Consider the following 8,297-nt stretch of genomic DNA (forward strand, 5'->3'; position numbering starts at 1 on the left):
GTGAGGTATTTTTGTCTACCATGATGGTTGTGTTGCAGGACATTTGTTCGCCTTTGCACAGATGCAATTGTTTGGGGTTTTTTTTGAGATGCTCTGTAAACTTGGTCTGTGTTTAAAACCAAAAATTGCTCCCCTAACTCCCTCTCGAAAAAACCATCCACCCAATCCCTTTTCCAGCTGGCATGCATGAGCCCGTCAGCCTCTTCATACTGTAGGGAGAGCCATGGACACCAGGTTCCTAGCTCAGGTGTTCCAGTTAAGAGTCTGTGTTAAGATTGCTTAAATCTAGGTTTTCATAACCACAGATATTCTCAGCAAATCTGAAAATTAACTAATCTGCTAGCTCAGTGGCTTACCTTACATCATTGGCGATGACCCTCAATTTCTATATATCTCACGCGGCGTTCATAATTTGTTTTCAATTGAGCCAGCTGTGTTAAAGGGATCTCAGGGATGGTGGTCTAGAAGTTGATGAGGAAGAACAACTGTGTGACTTAATTTTTTCCAGCATTTGAGAAAGAAGACCAAGTATTTCACTTTTCTAAATTGCTCTGTGAAATATATCAAGTGATACATGGACACATTCAGAACTTACATATATATATGGGTGTCTATTATCTATCAATCAATCAATCTATGTATGTTTGTGTGCATGTATGTTGGTGGGGTTTTTTTTCCCCCTCATCACTTTTCTTTGTAGATAGGACACTTGGGCACAGAGAGATCCAGAAGATCAGGGAGGCAGAGCTTAGTGGTATTTCTGAAGTCATTGCTAGTTCTGTATATTTTAGTGTGTGGACTCCTCAAATTCAGTCCTCTGCACAGCAGAACCTCTTCTACCATTACAAGTGTTCCCTCAGCATTTGTTGAGAAGGAATAGCCCCTTCAAGGTTGGATGGTGATGATGATCACATTCATCTTAATTGGTGAGTCAATGCTGAGAATCTTCCTTTGCCTCTAACAGAAGTGTGCTAAGTCATGTTCCTTCCTATTTTGCTCCAGAGATGGTTAAGAAAGAGGGGGAGAGAGACAGATGCTGAAACAGAAATGTCAAATTTGCTTTTCTTTTAAAAAATACTACATCTGAGTTGATTCAGAAAGGAGGAAGCTTCTAAATAGAAATTACTACTAACAGTAGGCAGCAAGCTATTTTTCAACTGCCATTTCAATATTAATTTTAAGGACAAGGTGTTCACTACTGGTATTATCTGCTAGTACTTTACTTTAGACTTAATGTATATCAACATTTTATTTCAGAGAAGTCATAATGAGTGAAAAAGTAAAATATTTTTCTTTATGTTGTTATGAGGTTGGCTTAGTGAAAGACTAAACAATACTAGGTTTTAAGATTAATGTAAATCTAAGGTTTCTCTCTGACATCTTGAGAAAATCCATTGAACTGAATCAAAATGCTGTTATATATGTGGTTCTAATTATAAAGGGACTGCAACCTCTGATCTGCCATTTTAATGCTTCTCTTGAAAATGCCATGTGACTTGGTGCATACTCTGCAAATACTGATTATACATGTCTGTCAGTGTATAAACGAGCTGCAGATCTGTGCTCAGGTCTTTAGACTGTATCTTCTAGAATGGAGAAAAAAGTTGGTTTAATTTATGAGATTAAAATGCACAAAATGTATTTGAACGTATGCTTATCTAAAAATGAGAGCATTCCTTTTAAGTAAGGAAGGTTCTCCTCAGTACTATAAGTGGTGTTAACACCAAATATTTGCATCAAAAGCCAGCTGCTTTTATGTTGGTAAAAGCATGATATATTTGTTTACCTTCACTGCATGGCTCCTATGTAGTTTGGACATTTTATGGAAGCTGTATCAGAATATATATGCTATACATATGTCAATGATTTGATACTTATGTGAGTGTTGTTTAAGTACAAGAGCTCTTAGGAGAGTCTTAATAAAACTATGTAAAATCACAGTTTTGAAAGCAATGAAAGGGCAAAATTCTTTATTCCAGGTCCTGCTAGATGATTTCAGAGTGCTTGGCTGTATGATGCTGTGGATGTAAGTGAGCGGCGCACTTGAAACTGTGACTATAAATCAGGAATATTTTATTTTTGCAAACCCACCACGTTTTGGAGTCATTTTAATTTCAAAGTGGCCAACTTACATAGGAAAGAAATTTATCCTGTTTTCCTATGGTCTTGCAACGCTTGACAGAGTAAATGAAGATTAAATATGCTAAACTACCACATTTTTTCCATACTGAAAAAGATTCATTCTGTGGTTCAAAAAAATAATTTGGTGAAAGTGATTAATTCCTGTTGAATTACAACATATGTATTAATATGGTATGCATGTGTAAACTGTAATGTATTCCTGTTATCTCGGTTTAAAATAATGATAAATATGGAAATCTAGTGCTGCAAGGTGTATAAACATAGAGGCAAAATGCTACAAATCACCAACCCTTTTTCTTTTTCTTGAGGACAAAGGATAATTGCACATAATGTCATGCAGTGCAACTCTTCCAGGTTTTTTTCCAAACCATTCTGAAATACCCAAATGTTAATTTTAGAATATTTCTGCTTTTCTTCAGTTGTGAAGCTGTCCCAGAAGATGTGTACCACCTAAGTGTTATAATTAGAATGAGAAAAAATCTACGATTTTTATTTGTGACTCATACACTGTGTCAGCTTTAAGTGCTCCTTTCTCAGTAGATAGAACAGTTCACTACTTAATGTAATGTGTAATATCTGTACTGCTTCTGAAATAAAAACACACCAAGAAGGTTGTGTCTTCAATGCGATGAAAACACTGATGTTGACTTGTGTCATGTTTTTCATGAGAACTGTAGAGATGTGGTTTTCAAGATTTAGAGCTAATCCAAAGTCTGGTGCCATACATGCATCTTGAGCTGCTTTTTGTTTATGTCCTCTGACAAAAACTACTGCCTAGTACTTACTGGTTTGTCCACATCTCTGAAGACTTGTGCAAAAGCATTACCAGGTTGGGCTTTTTTTTTTTTGTGCTGCAGGCTCAAATTGTGATGTTATGCATGTGTTGGGATGTGTTTAAAGATGACAAAAATGTACTTGAGAATGTGTCTTTAGAGTAACCGCTAGCCTGTGCTGTAGCATACTGCAGTGTTGAAGATCCTACAGGGCATTCAGGCAGTGTCTCTGATCATCAAGTAGTTTTTGAAAAGAATTCTCTTTGTCTCTGCTCATGTTATTTGCATGGTTTTAGGTTCTTAATTTACCGTATCGGTATGTGTGTCACCAGGAACTTCTCGGTTTTTGTATTAGTAGGCTTATACAGTGTCTACGCTGTAAGCATGAGGCTTGGTTGTAGTAGAGGTATAGTATACCAGCCCTACCTGTTGTTTAGTTGTGAAGAAAATGAGTTTAATTTGTTCATGTGTTGTAGAATCAGTATGCTGGGATCATGCTAGGGTTTACACCGTTTGTGCTAAAGTTCAGGTTGTTACGATCTGGTTGCTCTCAGTGCCCGAGCTACCTACAGGAAAATTAGTTTGTATATATGTCTTTGAATACTTCAGTCATTTTCTGGTGATGTGGAAATAGCCACAGTAATAAAAAACTTGGCTATTGTTTAGAACAGTCTTCTTCCAGAAAGATGCTTCTTCCCGTATGCCTGTCTTTCAGTGAAGAATCTATACAGAGAGCATACTAATGATAATCTAGCAAAATTAAGGGTAAAGAGAAATATGAGGACATTAAAATTCATACTGAAGTCATGGAATAACTTAAACATCTTCACAAGAGAAGATTATTTGATAGTTTAAGAAATACAAAAGGGAGAAATTTGCAGTATTTATTCCTCACTATGCATATGGAACTCTCCTCGGTGTTACCATTTCATGTGTTAGATTGTTTATCTTATCTCAGAGTGTTATTAAAAAACCAATCGCTTATTAACTCCATGTATCTCAAAAATATACGAGGGAAAAGAAACAGTCCTTCGCCTCCTTAAAATAAATACCATGTAATCGTTGTCATATGTATTTATTATCCAGGTCAGAAACATTTGAGAAAATACATGGGGTTTGGGGTTTTTTTTCTTTTTTTTTAATGTTATGATTTACTATCTGCAATGAGAGAAAACTAGTAAAGCTGCTTCAAAATTAATGAAAGGAGTTAATCAGGAAAATATTTTTCATTTAAAGGTTGTTACCTGTTACGAATGTGTGCATCACGGAATTGCCCCTTTGAAGTGCTTGGAGCACACTGAGATGGTGGAAGGATAGTGTCCTAAAGGGACCAAAAGAAGTTCAGTACATGCTTTCACTCTGTCTTTTCTGATTCGGTTGGTCCTGCCGAAATGAACAGGCTGTGCATAGAGTATTTCTAGCACCAGCTCTTTAATAGTCTTTGTCATTTGAATAGTAGTTGTTCAATAATTCCCAGGTGTTTATTACAGTACTTGATTACTGAGCAGTTATTTCCCTTCTGTTTTAATACCAGCCAGATTTAATAGGTGCTTTCACTTTGGTCTTTTATGAACAAAATATAAATAATTTTGCCTCTTTTTCTCTGAATTACGTTATGGGTCCTACTAGTCAGTCGTGACTGTGCTGAAAGAGGTGTTTAATAAGAAAACTTGGTTGCTTAGCAGTAAACATAATAGGAATTAACATTTTGAAGCTGCAGTATATATATTTCTGACTTATAATATCTTTGTATCAAAAATTGATAATAGCTTTCTTCTTTCTATTATCTCCTTGAGTGTGTATTCATATTCAGTTGTCTTTGGAGAGAATGTAACTCTTACTGAACAAACACTAAAATTTCAGCAATACAATGTTTTTATTTATGATCTGAAAGATGTGCTTTTATTATGTCTTCGAGAAAATTTTGGGGCACTCTGACTCATCTCTCAATTTTGTAATTATCAGCAAAATCTAGCCATATTCAAACTACTTATGTTTTTTAATGCTTATTCTGGTTTTGCTTGTAAGTGGATTTTTTTTTTAATTTAACCCAGTGTGATAACTCCTTAATGTCTCTTTAATAACTTTAAAAAGTGTAAAGCATAAGCAATAACAAAACAAAAAAGTGGAAAATTGTCTGAAAGATAGTTCTATAAACTGATCATTAGTGCTTTTTTTTCCAGTATTTTTTTTTCTGTGAATGGAAGGGCAAAGTGAGCATAAAGGCAATGAAGTAATAGAGAATTCTCAGTGGATCACCTATTGCTTCCATAAGTAAACCTCAACTAAAATACCCCCGTCCAAAAACTTTGCCTGAGTGCTGTCATTTTATTCTGCTTATGCATGAATTGCTTGCACTAGATTAAATGCAATCTGTAGTTCACTCCTGTACTATTCACTCTGAGACTGCCCTGGTAAGCAATATCCCAAGTCTGTGGATGCGGTGGAACAGCTAAACTGCACAAGTGGAGTGACTGGCTGAGGACGGCTGACTTCTTTTCTAGGAGTTCTTTGTGTACAAAAGTGTACAGCATTGTAGGACTGGACTCTGGAGACTGCCCGCCTGATTTTCTGTCATCATAGCAGTTGATGCTAAAACAGGTTATCTAAACTATTTGACAAAAATTTACCCCTTTAGAAATTGGCTTTGTGTGCTGAGTGTATAAAGAAAATGGGGAAAAAGTCCTTGCTTTTCTAGAAGTTGCAATGCCTACATGTTTGTGTGGAGGATCTGTGGTATATCTTGGGAGAAATCCTTACAATTGGTACCTTTTGACTTTTAGTGCTTCCCTCACAAGATCCTAGATGGCTATGGAGAGTTTTATAAAATACTGTGACTTAGTTTTTAAATAGTTTGAAGATGGCTAGAGATTTCTTTCTTTTTCAGCAGGTTTTTAGTTCCCATCTCAAATATATGAAAGACAATTGTTGTCATTTGCATCACAGACCAAGTATTTTCCACTGCTATGCAAGAGAGGGATGAGATGGCTAAAATTTCCCTAGCTGGCTTTCCAACCAATGGCTGACATGAATGAAAAAAAAAAAAGGCAAGAAACTCCAAGATGAGTCACAGAATTGAGCTTTTCCATAGACTGAACTTTAGTAACAGTTCCACTGCTCTGCCACTAGCGACCAAAGAATAGTAAACCACAGTGCAGGACTGGCAGAGAGCAATCCTTCTAGATACACTCTGTGGTAGGAAGCAGTACTGTGTGTCTCAGCCCCTTTCCCCGTAAGCACGACACAAGTGAGTATGCCAGCAACACTGATAGAAATTGTTCTTAGAATTGAATGTATTTGTTTATACTTTAAATAATTTTTGAGTTCAGGATTATTTAGATCTGACTGTGATCAAACTATCTGCTTGTTAAAATCTCAAGATCTTAATCTCAAGGAAGGACAAATGAAATTTATAATAAACTGCTTACGTGGTGATAACACATAACAGAAACCTAGACATATGTATGTGGAATAGGGACAGTGCAACGAAATGGTGAATTGTTTGCATGAGAATAGATATATTATTTTCCAGCTAAGAGAGAGGGGAAAAATTAAGAGCAAGACTTGCATAGTCGTAAGGCCAGGCTGGATGGAGCATTGAGCAACCTGTTCTAGTGGGAGGTGTCCCTGCCGTGGCAGGGGGTTTGAAACTAGATGATCTTTGAGGTCCCTTCCTACCTAAATCATTCTATGATTCTGTGATTCTGTGAAATGATAGTGCTTCCCAGATTATTTTATTACTGTTAAGAAAAATTATAGTCACTTTGAGTGAGTCCAGTGGGTTTAATTTTCATTTGGGAAGGAACATATTTTGCTTTCATATTTAATTAAATTAATATTTGATTGTTTATAAGAGCATGTAAAATTGGTCCCTAAAAGGTGGTTTAGGTGGATTACTTTGGGAAAATCATTTGTTCAAATAAAACCAATGGAGAGTTTGAAAAACTGAACAACCTCCTTTCTCTTCATCATACTGTCAAAGGTATTTCCAGTCTTAAGAACCTTTGGCTGATCATTCTTACGAGTTTTTCACTGGCAAAGTGGGTTAGAATTATTTACTAGAGGTGGAAAAACAGGGGTGATAAATCTAACAAAAGCCAAAACCATTGCGTGATGTTATGCTTAAAGAAATTATTACAATTTGGGAAGAAAAGAAATGGAGATCTTTAATCTTGGACCAATGGAATCAGACTATTCATTAGCCAGTGCCAAAGCAGTTGTGTCATAATTTTGAAAAAAATTAGTCTTACCACAGATACAGTAAAGTGTTCCTTAGTTGCAGTGTTTTGTAAGCTGAAGGTGCAGTGTGTTGATAAACATTTTTTAAAAAATCTCTTATAATCATTTTCTTATATCCATTGTTTTAGTTAAGGCAAGGTACAAGGCTATACATGAGAACTAACTGGAATATATTCCAGATTAAACTGATCATTACATCTGTGTTGGCAAGTACTACACTGCTGTTAGTGCTACGTGAGAGAAAATCACCTCAGATGAAAACAGAGTACTGGAATAATAATGATGTCTCAGTATTTAGAGGGATAGTCTTTGACTGCATAATATTAAAGACGAGCAAGTATCTAAATCTAGCCTAATATAAGTCTAACCTAAACCTAGCTAATCAACATTGAAATTTCCATTCAAATGCAAGGAGACTGTTTTTATTCCATATTGCTTAAAGGGCTTAAGATATGGTGGTTCTTTATTAAAAAATAGTGTTGGTTGGCTCAAAACTTGGCCTTTTAGAGGTTTTTTTTTAGATATAAGTGATGAGAGTTTTCTTTAATTAGCTTGATTTCCTAAGGAAACCATACTTTTGAGGAGCCCTGTCTGCATGTGTGTATTTGTGTTTGCATGCATCACAAAAAGAGCATGAACAAGTGAGAATCATTACATTTGGCACTGTTTGGAGTAATTATGAGACAATTAATAAATAATTAATTAATCTATCCTGGCTTTCTGAAAAATGCAGTAATATCCATCCTCGGTTTTGAAATTTGCAGTGCAGTAGGTACTGTAAACAGAGCGCAAGAGAATTGTCTTGTAGGACCTTTATGCATCTTGTCGCTGACCTTTACTTGTCTAGCAGCCAGCTTGCAGTAAACTTAACTTGTTGGTTCTGATAGTAAACGCTTGCTGAAAGAGGCCAAAATGGTTTGTGTTAAAATTTGTGCATACTGGAACTACACACAGTTGTTCCTGATGTAGCCAGGCTGTTCCTGCACTAGAAGACTTGTAAAGACAGGTTTCTGGTGAAAGTGGTGGGTCACCCTTTTCTGTTTTTTTATCTTTAAATATTACTTAGATGCTCTGTTAATTCCAGCTGTAGGTTATTGTATGGGATGTGTGATTTTTTTGTATGTAGAGTAACTGGGGGAGGGA

Source organism: Apaloderma vittatum, unplaced genomic scaffold, assembly GCF_000703405.1.
Source record: "Apaloderma vittatum isolate BGI_N311 unplaced genomic scaffold, ASM70340v1 scaffold10565, whole genome shotgun sequence".
In the NCBI taxonomy this organism is placed as follows: Eukaryota; Metazoa; Chordata; class Aves; order Trogoniformes; family Trogonidae; genus Apaloderma; species Apaloderma vittatum.